Consider the following 20,992-nt stretch of genomic DNA (forward strand, 5'->3'; position numbering starts at 1 on the left):
AGCCCAGAAATCAATCGTATCCTAGGCTGCATCAAAAGGAGCGTGACCAGCAGCTCAAAGGAGGTGATCCTGCCCCTCTACTCTGCTCTTGTGAGCCCTCACCTGGAGTATTGTGTGCAGTTCTGGTGTCCTCAACATAAAAAGGACATGGAACTGTTGGAACAAGTCCAGAGACGGGCCATGAGGATGATCAGGGGACTGGAGCACCTCCCGTATGAAGATAGGCTGAGAAAGATGGGGCTGTTCAGCCTGGAGAAGAGAAGGCTGCATGGAGACCTCATAGCAGCCTTCCAGTATCTGAAGGGGGCCTATAGGGATGGTGGGGAGGGACTATTCATTAGGGACTGTAATGACAGGACAAGGGGTAACGAGCTAAGACTTAAATGAGGGAAGTTTCGATTGGATATAAGGAAGAAGTTCTTTACTGTGAGGGGGGTGAGGCAGTAAAATGGGTTGCCCAGGGAAGCTGTGAATGCTCCATCCCTGGTGGTGTTCAAGGCCAGGCTGGACAAACCCTTGGCAGTCATGGTTTAGTGTGAGGTGTCCCTGCCCATGGCAGGGGAGTTGGAACTAGATGATCTTAAGGTCCTTTCCAACCCTAACTATTCTGTGATTCTATTCTATGATTAAGTGCAAGTATGCATGTGTTCATGTGTATGTAAAGAACCACAGAGCACCTACAATGATAATGAAGTCATATTAGTATAGGTACACAAGGAACATGCATTTGATAGTCCTTATAATTTAAATAAGAATCAGTGATCTCAAATGGCAATATATTTGCATAATAGGAAAGCCATTCTTCTAATGTATATAATTAGTGACTGAAATTCAATTGTAAATGAGATTAAGTAGATGAATTTTTTGTAATAAACCAAGATATATTATAATCAGTGTGTTTCACTTAATTGCATCAGTAGCTGCAGTTATGACTTTTAATTTGGTATTTTATACTAATTTGTTAACTGTTATTCGTCCTGTGTTGTCTATCATGGTGATCTTCTTCATGTATGTCAGTGAAAATCTAGTCTGCATTCAGGTTAATAGTACATAAAGAGAAGTAATTGACGCACTGCAAAGAAATCCTGCTATAATCTGATGTAATCGAAAACAATGAAGAAGCTACATAGATGAATCTCATTAAAATGATTTGGCTATGTGACCAAAGGGAAAAACCCTTACATCTTAAAAGTGAATGGGGTCTGGACAGAGGTGGTTATCTGTTTCTTTCTAACTGTGGTATTTGTCAGCCAAAAATCAATCTTGCCAGCACACTTGTGAACCTCAGCTCTTAAGCACAAGTTATATTTACAGAGTCCTATGTCTACAGCTTCAGTTGTTCAGAGAGGGCTTAACTGTTTGTCTCTTTATAAAACCTTTGCAATTAAAGATGAAAGAAAAATTGGCATATTATTGGTAAAGGAAGGGTTAATGCCATCTGTAGCCTGGGAAGAAGAGGGGAACCTATTGCATTTTATGGTAGGTCTGACTCAGCTGGAGGGTGTGCCTAAATAATCTGCATTCCCTAGAGTAAGGGTGGACTGATTTACCCATCATGACCACAGTAAAGTAGTATGAGCATGATGTATGATACCTACTTACCTGTGACTAGTTCTAGGATCTTCATGCCTGTGAGAGCTGCTGGAGCCTTCTACACAACTTCTTGATGGATCTTTGCAGTAGATGTCGGTATGATAAGGAGGCTGCAAATTTTTGGGTTTTCTTAGCTAGTTGAAGATATTTTTGAAACTTCCTTGTTTCTCTGTACATTATTACAAATCCTGTGCAAATCCACCTGCTTTTGCAAGGATACAGTATAAAGGGCTTCTGTATTGGGTAGCAGAGCTCTATGGATATTGCTGCCTCATAGGCTTCAGCTTTCCAAATTTAGGTTTAATCTCCCTGTGGTGGGGAATTCTGGCTGGTCTGTAGTTGAGTCAATGCCCATGCAGCACCCTTCTGTAGGCAATGACAAGTAGGAAAATGTTCATGAACAGTACCTGCATCTGCACCCTGCATTACATTACTCTCTTGATGGCTATGTTGAAAAAGTAATTAGTATTGTTAAGACTGTCATTATTTCTATTGCATAAGGAGGCAGGCATTACATGGTACAGGTGGCATTCTCCTTGTGGGCATATCTGAAGTCCTATTAAAGATTTATCTGCAAGTGCCATGTAGCCAGGAAGGTGCCAGTCATCAGCTGAGTGGTATTCAAAAGTAGGAAGAGAAAGCTTTTGGGACATAAGTGTAGAAATAAATCCTGATAAATGCAACTGGGTAGATCAGATAATACTTGGGATTATTCCAAAGCTTTCAGTTATGTGTTTCTACAGCTAGATAAAATGTGTCATCTAGGGTGTAGTGTACAAGTGGAATGGATAATTCTGTTCTTGCCATTAATCTGTGTTAATTACTACATGCAATTACTTAGATTACTAAAACAATATGGTAAGACTCAATTTTGCAATTTACAATTTACTGATGTTAAAATGCTTTCTGCTTGAGGAGCTGTTGGCAAGCACAGCTGAAGGAGCATTGTGGAGTCCAGCTTGCTCCCTGCAGACAGGAAGATTCAAATTTAGCTCTTCTACATTTGGGTGTAGCTCTCCTACAACCAGAACACTGGCCACTTGTACAGGGCAGAAGTTTTAGCCTCAGTCAAAATGTTATTTGTGAAGCTGTAATGATGTAATTGTTTGGATATTGGTTTTCTACACTGCATCAAATTAGATTCGGCATGTGCATATGAGAAACTGCTCACTGTGAATTCATGTTGATCATGACAGATACTGTACTCTGTCATCCTGGAGATTATTGGTAGGTTTGTTTCCTTTTAATCCTTAAACTTTTCATTGTAAATTAAGTTAATTCACACTGAAACCACAGAATAGAGATTGCATTTGCTTGCTAGAAAACTTCAGACATATTTTTTTATTCAGTAAGGCTTTAGAAGTAAACATAGATCATTATAGGCCAACTCTAAATATGTACATTGGGTCAAGGGAGTTGAATATAAACATGATGGAATCAGACGGTGGAAGAGATGAACTTCTACAGGTAGCTAAAGAGAATTTACATTCAGGGGCAAACTCTATTTCCATACATGTAGACTATTCGGTATTCAGAAGTGTACATCTCTTATGAAAATAAGGGAATTTCTTAGTAATGCAGCATCCTTTGGTATAGAAAAGAGATGTCTGTGAGATACTACAAAATCGCAAAAGGTAGGGGAAAAGTTAAAGAAGCAAATAATTTCAAATGAAGTTGGCAGGAACTAAGCTCAGACAAGAGAAGGTCATAAAATTACAGAATCACAGAATAGTTTGGGTTGGAAAAGACCTGCAAAATTCATCTACTCCAATCCCCCTGCAACGAGCAGGGACATCTTCAACTAGATCTGGTTGCTCAGAACCACATCCAGCCTGGCCTTGAATGTCTCCAGGATATGTCCATCTACCACGTTTCTGGGCAGCATGTTCCAGTATTTTCCCAGCGTCACATCCGGCCTGAACCTCCCCTCTTTAAACTTACAACATTATCCCTCATCCTATCGCAACAAACCCTGCTAAAAAGTCTCTCCTCATCTTTCTAGGACACAATAAATTCCCCTTGGAGTCTTCTCCATGCTGAGCAACCCCAACTCTGTCAGCCTTTCACCACAGACCTCGTAGCCGAAGTACGGTGTGGTAGGTAGGAGCTTGCCTGGGATTAAGTGATGGCTGGCAAGTTCAGGGTGGAAGAATCCACTAAAAGTTACTAAGTATGTGGAAACCACATCCAGCCCAGGAAGATGCGGAGGTGAAAAGTGTGGGAAGCTGGGAGAGTGGCAGTTGGAAATACTATACACTTGTTTCCTTTTGTATTCTTCCTCAGCCATATACTTATGGCCGCTGTTGGAGATAAGGTAGTGAGACCTTTGAGCTCATTCAGAAGTGTGGTTCTTCTCATGATGATAACAGTAATGGAGTAAGTGGTATGTGGAGTGGCCAATACAGTGGTAAAAAGAATCCTCAGAGTCTGATAACACACTTTGAGGATGGTACAGTAGAACCAAAAAATATAATGAATCATCATTTTCCCTCTGCTAGTAAAATGTAAGCAAATGTAAAACTCTGATTTTTGAATCCATTGGAAGGAAAGGAGAAGGGTGTGGGTTTCTTTTCTTTCTCTCTTTTTTTCTTTTTTTTTTTTAGGAAAGGACAATTGTAGAGTGCATCTTTGCATGATTTATCATGAAGATGATCTGAAAATTTAGGGTATTTGCTTTGTTTTGAAAGGTATTTGAGTTTTGCAGTGGTTTCTCTAGAAGTGTCTGCTAGGCTTAGCAGACTGCAGAATATGTGCTGCTTTGTGTCCTAAGTCAAGCAAGGGAAAGGGAAGGAAATTTTAGTGAGAGTGTTCAAAAGACCCTTCCAAAATGAGAGAATTGGAAGAAAATTTAGAACCAACCAAAGATTTGATTTTTGATTTCAAGTGTTTAAAAAAGAAGAGAGAAATTAGGGGAGCAAACTAAGAAACAGACATTCCTGGGCCAACACTACGAACAGGAAAATACAAACACTGCAAGTAAGGCTTCTTAAATTCATGTCAAATTATCCAAATTTTTCATTTTGCAACTGAATTAATGGTATATGAAAGGTCTGGACTAGAGTAAAGGCAGAGTTGTCTGTTGATTTTGGTTGCAGTTGTAGGTTTCCTAGGAAACATGAAGTGTTAAATTGCTGTTGTTCAAAGAAAAAGACTAAAATGCATCCAGGGCTTAATCAAGAAAGATATTCAAAGTCACATCACGGTACAAAAAATAGTCAGATCTGAAGGTGAACAGAGTGAGGGCCAACCAACCGAGGTCCATAAGGAAGCCTTTGCACTGATGGGCAGCTAAAATGAGCAAACCAACAAAATGCCTGATCAATTGCAAGGGGAAATCAGATGTTGTGGGATTATCACAGGGAAATTGAGGTACAGCTCTAACATCTGTGCGCATGGGAAGAGTACTTTCAGCATCTAAGCAGATATGTACTGCAAAGAAATATCACAGGGTGCGGCAGACCACTTTGTCTTTATTGCTAAAGAGAAAGAACGTAGCAAATAAAAGCCTAGTGAGAAATTATGTAGATAAAGGGAGAAGCAAATACATTTTGCAAAGTAGAAATATATTGGAAACCATATAAGCCTTGGCTTACATTTTGTTTCTCCTTTTGTCATGGTTTCCCATCATTCTTGTCTTACTTCTCTACTTCTATTGTTTATGTGTCTTTTCTGTCTCATGTGCTATGTCCCTCCAGGTTGTGCAAGCACTTTGTGTACTACTCATTTCCTTTCTTGTATATTTAAACAGAGTAATTTTTATAGTAGTATTTGTAGTAAAGGAAGTAAAAATATTTCCTGGAAAACCACAAAGCTGTGTAGCAAAAGTCACCTTTTTGTCTATGGGAGATGGAAGCTGAATTATATGTGAGTCTCTTTTACAAATGCATGTGTATAATTATGATACACAAATGATAAATTTGTTATTGGGATGCTACATTAAAAAGTAACAGGGAAATGAGAGCACTGTATGGTAACCTGAAATGGAAGTACTACTTGCCAGGCATGACCAATATTGGAGCAGTAACCAAAAAAGATGTATTGCACAGATTCTGTGGGACACAATGATAAATTCTCCCTGTGAAATATTTATTTAACTGAGTCTGTATTGTTGATTTTTTGTGTCATCCCGACCAGTGTGTTGACTAGCTCCACAAGCAGCATAATATTTTTCAGAAGATTCCAGGTTTTTCCCTTCATTTGCTGAAAATGTCTTTGAATAAGATATATCTCTGCTCTTTTCCTCCTTGCTGTATATCATCTGCAATGGTTTTGTTCTGTCAGACAGAAACATTTGGCAAAGTGAATTGAATTTAGGCAGGACTAAATTAGATCTTAATTGCAGTCTGAGTTCTCTCCATATCTGACACTCTCATCTAGACAGCAATGTTATAGTGCTAAAAAAATTGTTTTTTCTATAAAAAGTGCAAATAAATATTAATATGCTGACACTTGCTGAGTCCTCTAGAGAGCAGCTTTCCCTAAAAAGGGAAAGGAATGGGTCCGCAGCAAGAAATGTGTCATTGCCTTCACACAGATATTTATTGCACGTGTGCAGAAATGGAGGGGGCGGGAATGCAAGGGAAAGAAATTGCTGAACTAAGCCAAGAATAGCTTGTCCAGTATCAGAGGAAGATGATAACATGAGACAGATTTCTCACATATCCTTATTTGCTATTGTGCAAAAATAACCAAGTGTGATAATCGCCTTTGTACTGACCTCACAGAGTAATTCCTTCAAAAAAAAAATTTCCATTCACTCTCCATTCCACGTAGTGCTTGGAAAATAGATATTGTTTGGATCCAACATCTCTGGGCCATGTTCAAAATGCCTTAGACTTTTATTTTAATTAATGTTGTTTTCCAAGGAAACGAGGTCCATGTGGGTAATTAGGCCAAGGAATAGTTATGTAAAAGGTAAAAGCATTATACTGAAAGTCAAATTTAGCTCCAAAATGTAAATATTACAGAGTAAAAAAATTTAGCTGAGGGCAACATTTCTTTAATATACCCATGGGCGAAATTCTTTGCAGAGGCATAGTGCTACATATCATACACACAAAATCAAAGGAAACTACAAGCTGGAGTGAAAATCCTTACAGATACTAAATCACACATTTTGACACAGACTGTTCTATCTTATGACAAGGAGCCTATCTGAGCTTAATTCTTCCTTTGCAAAGTAGGCATGCCCTGATGCAGATACCCATTGAGTATTTATTTAATGTACTGTCCAGTACCCAGCACTTCCAACAGTACTTCACCTCTTTTTGGTAAAGATTTTAATCCATTTTTTATAAATTCCTTTAATTCTTCATGATTTTATATTTTGTTTGGAACATTAGAGTGGCCATCCCTATTGCCTGTATTTGGAATAAACCAGAAAAAAGCCAAAAATGAGAAAAAAGCCACAGGAGAGGGGTTTATATCCAACATTATGATGCATAAAAATTGGCATAAAGACTCTTTTTTTTTGCCTTCAGTGCCATGGGATTTAAAGGAAATAGCTTTAATGGGCAGCTGCAAACAATTACTAAACTTTTAATGCAGTTCTACAATGTTATTAATCTGCTTTGCTTCTTCAAAACTACTGATTTTTATTTTTTTGAAATAATCTCTTAATTCTTCTTCTAAGTAAACCCCTGTACCTGATGCAGCTCAAAGGCCAAAGGCCACTCCTTCCTTCTGCAAGGCTGGGGTTTTCAAAATCCACCGTTAAATTCATATTTTTGTCTCAGAGGCAAAGCAAGAAGGAAAGCAAGAAACTGTTCCACCATGATTTTTCATTTCTGCACTCCAAAACACATTTCCTATTTTTCCCCATTTGCTTCAGTGTTAAGAATTTCAAAGTAGTGGAAACTGGCTGCTGAAGTGGGAAAGAGGGAGAGTTGTGTACTTTCAGTAGGAAAATTTCTATTCGTACAAACACCATGGTCCTTTCCACCTGAAAGGAACTGATTGAGTAACACTGTCTCTAAGAGGGCTTCTGATCTCTGGGCTGGGGAATCCATGAGTTCACAGAACAATTTGCTGAAAATGTTTAACCCCTTACAAAAGTCTGTAAACCCCAAGATTTGGGAAATGGACCAGGGAACAACAAGTGAACCAAAATAGAAAGGTCAGCATAAACTGTCAAGAGATAAAAGTGTTTTGGAGGAACATGAACAGTGGTAGTCTGATTCTTCACACAACCATTAATGACTTTGTGAAGGAGAAGTGAGGAACTTACTGCATTCCAGACATGTCTGTAAATATTACACTAGTCTATTTATTACTCAGTGGCCTAAAGTCACATTATATAGACTATTGAAGGTCAGCAATTATGAAGACTCCTAGTCACTTGTTAACTATTTGCTTTTCTTTCTTTGCTACAGTAAAAGAGTAACTTAGACTACTGATTAAGCCATGTTAAGCACAAGGGTCTGATAGACCAGAAATAACCATGCCACTAGGGACAGCTGATTGCAAAATTCAGACAAGGCAGTGGGAAACAGAAGAAATATTCATCGGGCTGTTGGTGATTTCTTTTTCTCCTCCCAGATTTCCCTATACATCTAGGCTAGAAAACTTTACAATTTCTTCTGGGTGCAGATCTCTTGTAGACTTTTTCCTTCCCAGTCTTCTCATAGACATTTTTCAAAATAACATGAATGCAGGAGTATGGGACTAAAGGCCACCAAACACACAATCACATAAAGCACCAGCAATCCTTAGATAGTGAGGATTTTGTGCTTCACCTGTTATGGGTTCACCATTAAGTGGTGACGAACAGCAAAGGCCTCTGTATCATCTTATTAAAAATTTATGGAATGCTAAAGAAAAATACCTGAGGACAGTAAGACAGAAGGGGTGGGTTTCAGAGTTTCACCACATGCGCTTTTGTGTGCATATATGTACAACACATATATGTTATACATATGATCTTGCTGCGTCTGCCTTATGTAATAGTTCCTTTGTTTTCAGCTGGTGGAAAATAATGACCATCTGCCAGAGTTACTTGAGATACCAAGAAGCTCACCTCTATTTAAATTGAAGGAAGATACAGACATCTCTCCAGCAGTTTGTGCCATCATGTCATTAATTAATCGTCTGTTTTCATGGGTAAATTACCAGCTTGTGGTAACTATCATCCTGAGTTCCTATTGTTCTGAAAATCTATGCCCCTGCTTCTAGTTCCAGTATCCAATTAGAGCTCAAGAGTGTGCTCACAGAAGAGGATATAACTTAATTACAAGAGCTAAAAATCTCACTTAAGATAATTGTTTATTTATGGACACCATTGTCCCTGATTGGTTGCAGCACAGCAGTTTCCTTTCAGTCAGAATATATGGCATAAATCTGTCTGTCAGATATGTTTGTGGTCTCTTTGATACACAATCACTTTCAGAAATCTCTGGGATGGATCAGGCATGTCCATACCTCAGCAGCGCAAAACTGTGTCTTAAAGGCACTATCTGCCCCTGACAACTTGACATTACACCCTTACTTACTGGGCTAGTCTGTGTTTGGAGAAATTGTTTTATTGTTTAAACTGCTTATACATACAAGACAAACCTATAAAGAGCTTTAGGGTTGTGGAAATAGTAAGTGCTTATTCTTATAGGGCCAACTTTGATACGATAAAATTCTGAAGAGCTCTATCACGTGTATAATATAACAATATAATGTATAGGAAAGGAAAGTGTCCTCAGTTTCAGAAATGAATTTATTTTGTTTCAATATTTATTTTCCACAAATGCCTCAGCTTTGCCAGATCCCATTCATAATGCAGCAAGAGTATTATCTCATAATAAATAATAATGAATCCCATGGACATTGTCTCTTAATTTTCATTCATCATGCTCACAGAATGTGGGTATTATTTATAACAGGTTGTGTGAAAAAACTCTTTAACAAAAAATAAAGAAAAACCAATTTTTTTTTTTCACTTTGACCATGCTCAGTCAGTTCTCATTTCACTAAATTGAGGCTGTTTGAAACATTCAGTTTCCATGTGTAGTTTATGTCTCTGTCTAGTGATGATTCAGACTTAGTAAAAGACCAATTATAAACTGGTGACAGGTATGGCGGGTAAGTAACAGCCAGATTTGGGGGTTCAGTTGATGTTTTGCAAAGATCTGTTTCTGAATCAGGACATATCCACCAACAGTTCTGGACAGTGCAGAGGGTCCTGAGGAACAGCTCAACCAGAACAGAATAAGACAAGGTGAGTTGGTCTGAAAGCCCTGGTGTTCCTTTAGGGTTCCTGATGGATTTGTCTTCCCAGGCTCTTCTGTGTAAACTTGCTTCAGGACACTCCTCCGAGTGTCCTGAATATCTAACACAGTTGAAACATAAAGTGATTTTTCAGTAACTGACCTGGGGCTAAAATTCTCTATGAGAACTGAATGGCACTTTTCTTCATGGCATAGTTAATCTATGCTGGTTGTAGGAAAAAGCCTCCCTTTGCTTAGAGTTGCTTTGGGATTCCCAACATCCAGATTAGATGCCTGCAGGAAAGCAGCACAGCTTTTTTTGTTTTTTAAATTATTTTTATATAAACACTTCCAGAAGAGGAGATAACATCAGCCATCCCATGCAACTAAGCAGGGCTTTCACCCAGGTACTAGACATCCAAAGACTAGCTCCTCTGATAGGCAAGTATCAAAGTCACCTTGTTCTAGGAATGAGTTTTAAGTAGAGGACAAGGGACTGTTTAGTGGAGAGAGAGATGTTTAATTTCTTCCAATGAAGCTCTTCCACTTGCCATGGAAAAATGAAACTCCAGGGACCACTGAGTGCCCTTGAGTATCTAGGCTGGCAGAATGGTTATTTATCTGCTGTGGAAAATGTGGGTTTGATATTTCAAATTCCCAGGTTCAGATGAGGAATGTGGGACAGGCTCAAGCCTACGTGTCCTAACCATAAAGCCTTTGGCTGAAAGTGAACTTCTGTCCCACCACTTTTTGGTCATGTTTTATGCAGACTGATGTTCTGCTGTATTCACATCATGCCTAGGTGAGGATCTATGCTTGAAAGAAACCTATGCTCAAAAGGAAATTATGTTCAGAATGGCTCAGACTGGTTGACAAATATTTCTAGGCATGCTGAAAAGCAGAACTTTAATTGCCTGCAGTTCATCAACATGAAAAATTAGATCAATTACAGATTTTAGGTGGCTCTTCATTTGGCAGCAGCTAAGTATGGGTTTTGAGGAAACCAGTTTTGGCACTGGAGCTTCTCTCTGCAGAGAAGATAGTGCAAAGCAGATTTCTTGCATACATCTAATGGCTCTACTCTGACTTCCCAGACAGATACATCTGACATATAGCAAGTTTCCTCAAAGTTATTGTACAGGGCAGCCACAGTCTCTCTGGGGGTTCCCAAATATCACAGCTCATGGTCACAGCAGAATGTGCACAGAAAGTCCCACCTTTTGTGAAGACACATGCAAAGCCACAGAAAACAGGAGGGCAAGTGGGTCTTCTTAGAGGTGAAGTATGAAAGAGTCTTGTCAAACTTCTCTTACTGTTCCCCTTATCTTGGGAGAATGGACTCATGGTGGTGGTGTGGTGTGGTGGAGGTATCAGTTCCGGTACCTCCTGGAGACAGGCTTGCATGAAGGGTGATTGCTCAGCTGTGGGAGATAACTGAGATGTCAGCTGTGCCTCTTGTTTACATCCTAGTTGATCTGCACAAGGTGTATGCATGTGTCTAGGTCTTACATTTCAGACAGCCAAGGCAAATGTAAATAATCTGCAGATTCTGCCATTCAATCCACCAGCTGCAGAGACAATTAAGACAGTTGAAGTTCACTTTGGAACAAAGGTGCTAGAAAGCTACAAATGTTTGTAGTTGTCAGGAACTAATAATCTTGTCTTTGGCAAGGCTTGAGTTCACTTCAGTGCAGAGTTCCACTCCATTTCCCATTCAAGCTATTCCATGGAGAAATACACTACTGAGATATTTTAAGACTGGCTGCTAGACTTTAATACTAAAAACCTCTAGACTTAGAACATACTATGGTGTAGGTCATTCCTTCCAATTAGGATTGTCATTAGAATAACATAATTAATGACTTTGGTATCAATTCTGTGGTCTTGGATTAAGCAAATTCTCTCTGAAAGTAAAAGCATGAATTCTGAATTCAACTTGGAATATTTCAGCTCTATTGTCTGTTAGGATAAACAAACATTTATTTAAGGTTACATCAATGCATGTGCCAAACTGCCTGGATCTCTGTGTACAAACTACTTTGAAATTTTAAAAAAAAACAACCCCTTTCACTGTTGCTTGTACCTTTAAATGTGCCCTTTTCAGACACAATTATTCCTGATTCAGGAAAAAAAAATAAAAATTTGTAACAAGTGATCAGACTAGCAAACAACGCATTTACATCACATTTTGTGTTTGCAGAAAATGCCTTAAAAGAACCCATCTAAAAGCAAATGCATTCCTCAGAAAGAAACAGCAGAAGCATCATGTGTTTCTCTGCAGTTCAGCAGTACCCATTGCCAACACCAACATCATATACTTTCAGAGTTATGTTTTCCTTTTTCTTATGCTGGGCCTTTTGAGGTTACATTGGGCAAACCAGTTTGGTATCAAAGTCCTCCATACATGTTGGTGATACGAATTTTCATGTTTTTTCTTCCTTGTTTGTCCTTGGAAAAGCAATTGCAAAATCAAGTTATCAGTCTTAAATGTAAAGAAAGGGACATAATAAACCCTCTTTTTTCAAATTTTCAGGAACTGAGGAGAACACCATAACATTCAGGTAGTAGAGCAACAGTGTAAGAAATCATTTACACACAGAAGTACTGAACGGCTGAGAAGTGACAATAAAATGTTTCTGCCATGTGTGTGTTGCTTGTTTTGGTTAGAACATATTTTGAAATACGCTTTAAAGATCCTTCAAGGATGGATTTGTTTTTGATGTTGCAAGAATCCTCCGTGGCTGCCCTTTGCACAAGAACCTGATGTATTATTAACAACGGGAAATCCTTGTTTCTGAGAAAGTCTTGAAAGGACATTTAAGTGTTTGGGTTGGTTTTTTTTTGGTGAAATTGGAGTTTGGGTCATATGACCTATGGAGCATCTCCGTCAGAAAAAGTAGGCTTCAGAAAAGAGATGAGAGATGGCATTTTTCTGTAGCTTTGCCAGTTCTGTTAAAATCATCCATATGACATTCAAGCAATAAAATAGCTAATCTGAATTGGTAAATGAAAGGGATCTAGATTTATATTATATTCAAGTAAAATTATTGCCAGTGAAAAGCCAGATGGAAAACTCTTTAAAATTAGAATTCAAAAATGAGTTCACAAGGACTGGTAGGGTTATTCTGAAGGCAGATTTAGGGGTTCAAAATTTAGTGCAAATTTTCTTGGCATCAGCCTCTTCAGAAACTAGCTATTGTATCCTAAAACTGCGACCATTACAACTAATGTGTATTCAAACTATTTAGATATTTATTTCATCTGTGTTTCAAATTAACTTATTTCACTTTGGCTACTCCCTCAGAAATTAGAAATAATTTTCCTTGCATTGATTCTTCAGTCTTGTCACACTGTAATAGATATACTCCCACATTTTCTCTTTCTATTTAACAGTAAGTACTTCAAGGCTAAGAGTTTTCAGATTCCTTTAAAATGATACCTTTGATATCAGGCTGCTTCTTTGAGAAAAAAAGAGAAAATACATTAAGTCTAACTCCAGTCCTCTTTTCAAACTCTTACAACTCCATTTACTTCAATAGACTTTTTCTGGGTTAACACCTGGAGGGTGCTAGAGGCTTTGACTAACTTGAAGCTTTGTTGATCACCAAAATTCATTATCACTTGAGGCAAATATTAACCTTGACTTCATCCTGCACCAATATTTACTTTGTAAATCAATAAACCTTGATGTTTAATCATTCCTGTTAAAGTCAGTGTCTGTTTATTGTCTCATACTAAATACCATTGCTGCCAAGAGTTTTATTGAAATGCTGTGGTAAGGTGTCTTTATGTGATGTTAACCAGTGTTTGGAGATCTTATTTGCAATTGCTGTCCAAGAGCATGCTATAGCTTTATAAGCAAGCATCCTTATTATTACCCTGCCAGCTTTATTTTTCTATAATCAATGGAACATGGTGTAAAGAAACATACAGAGGACTCTTGCTGTGGTGTACAGATGGCCAGATTTGACAGCTCCAGGTGGCTGCCTGAGGTGCATTTGTTTAGGCGAGCCTTAGGGAGGCATCTGTAACCTCAGTAAGATTTCTTTAGTCTGTAGAGGAAGATGTTCTAAAACAAGAGAGCTTGACCTTCACTGAGCCACCCAGATGTAACCATGTCAGCTTTGCTCTCCCTTGCGGGTATGGAGGGCACCATAGTAGTTCGACATACCAGGCTATCCTTAGCCTTTGCAATCTTTCCCTCCTTGCAGACACCTCAGTCCATCACAGACATGAGTTCTGGCACCACTGCCGACTAAACTACGGCCCAGCCAGCAAAACGTTCACGAACTTGTATCACTTGTGTAAGCAGCAGTATTCTGCCAGGTTGCTATTTGCTATGTGCAGTTAAAAAAAAATAAATAAAGAAGATCTAAGAAGGCAGTTCCTATCAGGGCAGTCACAGTTTAGGTTAATAGCTGGGTATAACAGATACATGCAACAGGAAATGGGGCATTTAGAAGAATGTCAATGTGAAAGAAAACTGGTTGAAGAGTTGCACAGAAATGCAAATGTAGACAAGCCTTTAGAGCCCATTCTACTTCAACTCTTTATCTCCTTTGGGATATGTTTACCATTTTCTTAAGAAGAGACCAGAAAAGCTAAACCAATGCTATATAATTTCACATTTTATATAGGCAGCCACCATTTGGTATTGTATGGACAGGAACAAAAGCTTCTCCAGCTGTTCAGCCTGGAGAAGAGAAGGCTGCGTGGAGATCCCATAGCAGCCTTCCAGTATCTGAAGGGGGCCTATAGGGATGCTGGGGAGGGACCCTTCATTAGGGACTGTAGTGACAGGACAAGGGATAACGGATTAAAACTTAAACAGGGAAAGTTTAGATTGGATATAAGGAGGAAATTCTTTCCTGTTAGGGTGCTGAGGCACTGGAATGGGCTGCCCAAGGAGGTTGTGAATGCTCCATCCCTGGCAGTGTTCAAGGCCAGGTTGGACGAAGCTCTGAGTGATATGGTTTAGTGTGAGGTGTCCCTGCCCATGGAAGGGGGTTTAGGACTAGATGATCTTAAGGTCCTTTCCAACCCTAAGTACTCTATGATTCTAACAAAAACTGTATTTTAATGCAATTGAAGCCATAGATATAACGAATACTTGTTCAACCACAGATAAGGCTGGAACTGGTTTATTTCCTGAGAGTACAAATAGAAACTTTTGGGGCCACACTTGCATTGTCAATCAGCTCTACTTCATTCAACCACCGATTTCAATCAAATTTGCTGTAAGTTATGTCCTTCTGAAAATGGTATTTTTATTCAGGATGAATAGAAGAAATCATGGTCCCTTTGGAATCAGGCACATAGTCTTTGCCTTTGAAATTCCAAATGATATTTGAAAGGAGACAAGTATAATTATTTCCATTTTACAGATGGGTAAACAGAGGGAGATCAATTAGATTACCCAAAGTCTCACACCACATCACTGAGAGCATTCCCTGCCTTCCAGATATAGACCCAAAGCCTGGCATAGCCATAGAACATTACTGTAATCATCTTACTGTTTGAGCCACCAGGCTTGTTTTTCTCAGGTCTTCAACCAGTTTCCTATTTTTTCTTATTTTTAAATAATTTCTACTCAGATGTGAACGACTTGTGTCTTAAAGGTGATCCAAGGTGTCTGTTTTGCCATCAAGTCAGTGAGAAATACTACAATGTGAAAAAAAAAATACCAGGCATTTGGGTATTGGAAAACAAACTTGATTTTCTCACTTTTATATCTTTTTATTCTACCTTTCTTACTTATATTCTTAAAATGTTCCCTTTGTTCTGTCTTTGCCTCTTTCCTTCTCTCCCTCTTTTTTCCCTTTCTCTCTTGAGGCTAGCATAAGTACAACTATTAAAAATAATACAAGATTCGGTTTTCTAAATATTTAAGAAGAGATTCTTTCCGGTAGACAAGAGGAAGAACACTCTCTACTGGGCATGTTGTGCCAACTCTCCTAAGACATTCCTTTTTATTTTTCAGCGGCCAGCATAATGATGTGGTTGAATAACATTAAATGAAATAAGATAAATATCAGTGTCCTGCATGCCTTTGGCTGAGTCACAAAATCCTTTTCATGACAGAAAAAGCATTTCATAAAATTCTTTTTACTCTTTTAAAATAATGTGTGCAGCAGATGACTATTTCTTCTGATAGCAGTTTAGTAATTAAGGACTCTGTACAAAAAGTTCCAGAATACTTTTTGCAGAATCTGCAAACAGGTATAAAAGCAGCAAAATAGCAAGGTGCAAACTGCCATTTTGAGAGGAAATGACTACAGATATCAGTGCATTTTTTCTAATGTTAGAACAAAGTATTAATGTTATCTTCCCTGCTGAAATATCTATTTAAGTCTTTCAGTAGCTGTACTTCTATGCTGTGAAGTTGTACTATGATAGGTGAACAAAAGAAAATCCTGAGAAATTTTGAAGTCTGGGTCTCCTAACACCAATGCATTATTAAACATTGATGTTCCCTGTGGACATATATGGCCTTTTTTCCTGATTTTAAAGCATCCAGGTAGTATTCCAGTATACCATGCTAAACTGAGACCTCACACTGCTGTGAAAGATGTCTCTTAGGGTAATGCTTGTGTGCTGTCAGGACAGGAGGGAAAAGGCATAGAGCACTTGCTCTCCCTGTGTGTCTTGCAGAGCACTGAGTGAGTTCTGTGTTCTGAAAGGATGACCAAGCGCAGCCAAGCTGAACAGCTCTTCCTCATCCTGTCTCCATCACAGCAGGGAGATATGCTGGCTCCTGGACTGCTCTCACTCTACACTTTGCAGGCTTTGCCCTTTCTGCTCTCAGTGTGCCACAATTCAGGGTTTATTCTGGCTTATCAGGAATAGTAAAGTCTCCTTTGTTTCATGAGATCTATGGATTTTTTAGATGTTCCAGACCTGTTGTACTAACACTCCTTCTGCTGAATCCAGTGGAAACCGTTCCGCAGGCTTAACTAAGAGGCTTAGGCTAGTGGCTTCCTTCCTGCACTTCTGTTTTGTTATCTTGGCCAGTTACTTTTCCTCCTACTGACAAAGGTCACTGCAGTAACCTCAAAACCTTTTTCAGCATTGGGTAGTATCAGTATCTCCTGTCATTTTAAATGGCAATGTCATTTAACAACGAGAAAACTTGGTTGCCTCTCTCATTCCTCTTATTTTCCACTGGTTGGATGACTGAAGTACCAAGGCCTGGAAGTATTGCATCATCCTGGTGCTGCTGCCTTGCTGCCTGCCTAAATCTGGCCATGTTTGCCAGGAGTGAAGGCGGCTAAAGGCAATTTTGGTGACTTAGACTCGGGGGTGGATTGGATAGAGGAACCGGTGAGGAGTGAGAATGATGGCTGTGGCTCCAGCACCATCCTTGGGATGGAGCTGCATTTTTATTTTTACTGTAATTAGCAGCAGGGGGGTGGAATTGGACAATGCTGCCCATCTTAGCATCTTTATGTGTTCTTTGCAGCTCCTCCAGAGCCCTTGGAATTTTGGTATTGGTTTCTGTGGTGTATTCACATATGTCAATGAGTGTCTCCAAAACTAACAAAAAAGGAGTCAGGACAGGGAAGTGGAGGAGGAAAAGGAAAGCAAGAGAACCAGCTTGAATATTCCTGCCAAGTTTTGCTAGAGCTGTGTGGCTTGACTGTGTTACTCAAATCCCATGGCATTTTCTAGTGGGCTGTAATAGACTCAGGCTTAATTGTTAGCACCAGTGCATATGGCTGCTGGATGACCAGCTGGGAAATGCAAATAAAATATTAAAAATATATCAGTTAGTATATTTTTCTCACCATAGGACTCTCTGAGAAGTAGGGCATGTACTGTGGGCTAGAATCAGAGCAGGCTGTGGTGTCCTCAAGAAGAAAAAGACAAAGAAGGAGAAAGGAACTGTAAAGTGGTGGCCCTATTGTTTGGTGCTCAGTGTTCAGGTTCAGCAAAAATAGCCATGGTGTAAGGGAGGGAGGTGGTGAATAACAGAAAATGTATCAGACCTCTGCCTATTTCCACTACCAGCATCCAAGGTGAAGGGTTGGCAGGACCACTGTGATGGTGTCTGGAAGAAGTAAGTGCCAGGCACCTGGCAGGAGTCTGGCAGAAGGAGAGTGTATGGGGGCTGGAGGGAGCCAGATGACAGAGGCCTGGCAGGACCATGATGCTGCACTTAGGAAAGGAGTTGTGAGGGAACTTGAGATCTGAAAGCAGCATCACAGTCCTGTTCTCTTGACACGCTCCTTGCATAAGCATGCAGCAGCCTGCTCCTTCCTCCTCTGTCCCGGACTCCTGTGCACAAAGCTTTTCTTGGCTGGGTATGCTCCTGTGTGGTTAGTGCTCTTCAGGCCACCTGGGCTCTGGGGTTGGGTTTCTTGTGCATAGGCTTTTCTTGACCCCTGTCATAAGGTAATTATATCTTGACCCTGACGCCTTGACACACTTCTTGCCTTGTTCTCCAAAGTCGTAGTAGAGATGTACTTAACAGCTGAAACACAACATGTTCATAATTTTTTTGGGTTGATCTGAGCAGATTTTTTGATAGGCGTAGTACTTTTCCTGTGACTGGGAAAATATTTTCCTCCATGACCTGTATTCGTTTTATTATCTTAGTATACTTTATGATTTGAAACCACTGGTGTACAGGCGGAAGGACATCATGGGCAGGGGAAGTGGCTTCAGGTTTTGAAAGCCTCTGCAATAATATTGACCCCTTCTATTGATCCTTTTTCTCCTCTGAACTCCCCACATGCCTCCTGTTCCTCCATGCCCGCTCTCTTGCAACTGGATGTGTCTTGCTGCTGCAGTAAAATTAAACACTGTCACCACTGGGATAAAGACAAATTGTGAGTAGTTCAGGCTCACCCAAATTTTGTAGTGTGATTGGCTGTCACCATGACGTGGGCTGAAGAAGTTTGACATTACTCTTGAAACTATTTTGAGACCAACAATTGCATCCTAGGGAAATCAAAGCCTCTGGGGTGGAGTTTGCATGACTGCATAACAGTGGACCTTTGTAAGACCCTGCACAGTAACAGCTGGAATCTCTTTTGCAGGTGTGATTCTAACACGGTGCCCAGAGGAACATGGGTTTCTTGTTGCTACCCTGTGAAGTTCTAGGTCTCCAGGAATATGTACGGTCAGCCATCAACCTCCCCCACTGCCTTCACCAGCTTGTCCTGCTCACTGGCCCCCTTCAGCCACAGGTCCCCATGCCCTGAGGCCCTCAAGCAAGGCTTGTTATCATGGTCCTCACCTCATCCTGGTTCTCTGCACTTCAAAATGATCTCCCACTTTGAATCATCACATGGCAATGTAATGTGCTGGTAGCTGAATGAGGTGTCTGTAATTTCACATGCTTTTGGTTTCAAAGATCAGACCAGTGCTAAATACGCTAAAAAAAAACAAAAAACAAAAAACAAAAAAAACCAAATACCATCCATGATAGGTCCTTGCTGCTCTGCAGCAGCATTGCGCACATAGCTTTCCTTTGTGGCCTAATCGCCTAATCTTTCTCTTACCCTTTTCCGTATTAGTGCTGATCAAGCAACAGCACTCAGACTGTCAGCAAGAGGAAGCCACCATTATTTACATTAAATTTTGACCAAGTAAACGCCCTGATAAACCAGGTCACAGAGGACACAAATCCTGCTTGGTTTTTCTTGTAGCTTCTCTGCTTTGTCATAAAAGGATATTTAAAAATGTACTATTCTTTCTACATGTAAATGATCTTTTAAATACCCAGACAAGTTCAAATGGATGCCTGCAATTCTTTTAAGAAGAAATATTTAGTACCAGGGAGAGAACATGGTAGAGATTTAAGTGTTACTTCTTAGAAGCCCATTGCCTATTAGTAACTGTCAAGGCATATTACAAATAACTACATGTAGCAACAGCAAAGGTGATGTGGGCTTCCTAGAATGGTAATAGCATTTGCGGAAGGAACAATGGGCACTGTTGTGACAAAATTATGTCTTGTAGGTTTTGCAACTAAATGCCTTGTCAAGCTCTTTTCTCTACACATAATTGCTCCATACATGTCCTATGTTGATACTCAAATGCATCTTAATTACATTTTGCATCATATGCATATTCAGTCTTTAAAAGAAAAAGAGAATATTTTATCCTGTAGTCCTTCAAGAATTGTTACTAAATTTGTAGCACAGAGCTGCATTTTCATCTCTGTTGGGCAAAACTGAAAGCATGGGCCATATTCTTGAAGTCGCAAACCCAGTAGGAAACCTAGAGCACAGCTGGGCTACCTCTGTGTCTCAGCTGGCCGTTTACTAACACAACCTTGATAGACAGGAAGTACAGAATAATGTATTTAGCATTATTATTATACCCTTTCTCCCATCTCTCAGGAGGGACTGTTGGAGAGGGCTAACTCAATGACCAGGAAAAAATTATCAGAACTGGACTCTAGCAGATATACCTTCCTTGTCAAAGGTTTTGTCACAGGATAAAGGACCCTTATGGTGGGTTGTGAGAAACTGCTCTATAAATTATACATTACATTCACACTGGAGCAGTTTTGGGGAACTCTCTTCTTTTTTTCCTGCCTTGTCTTGATACTGGGAAAGACTTTGGCTTTGGCCATGGCTGTAGATGAGCCATGGGGAATAACACAAATCTCACTAAGAGCTGGAACAGTGTGACATCCTGGGGATTCTCATCTTGAGGCAGTCTGTGAATCCCTGAGCTGTCACAGGCCATACTTCATGACTGTTCATGATTTCTCAGTGGGTATGGAGATACCTGGTTACTGAATTCTTATCAGCTAAAATACAATAAAAATACCTAACCAATCTCATGAAAAGAACGTCATGCAGGACTTAAAAGAAACAAGTATTTTAAAATGATAGTCCAGCTATAACCATGTCCAGAAATCTGAAACACAGCTTTGTGTATGCAGTCTGTGTCCTTGAAAGAAATGCTGTCTTTTCTGTAATTCCGTAAGAATAACTTTGATTTTTTTCTACACAGAAAACTGCTTATTAAAGGATGATCTTAAAAATTCTTATTGCTGTACATGGCTGAATAGACAGCTGAACTAAAACCCCATGCGATTTAGCTTCTCTCCCCTATGCCTGTCACTAGAACATCATGAATCCAAAAGATTTAAGAATGCATCACACTTTGGGTAAGTGTAAGGTTTATTATGGCAATGCTTGCTACTGGAATGTGTATTGTTCAAATCTAGTATTAAGGTTTTCTTTTTCTTC

Source organism: Pezoporus wallicus, unplaced genomic scaffold (genome assembly GCF_028554395.1).
Source record: "Pezoporus wallicus isolate ANWC-B61680 ecotype Strahan unplaced genomic scaffold, APGP_CSIRO_Pwel_v1 contig_5601, whole genome shotgun sequence".
Taxonomy (NCBI): Eukaryota; Metazoa; Chordata; class Aves; order Psittaciformes; family Psittacidae; genus Pezoporus; species Pezoporus wallicus.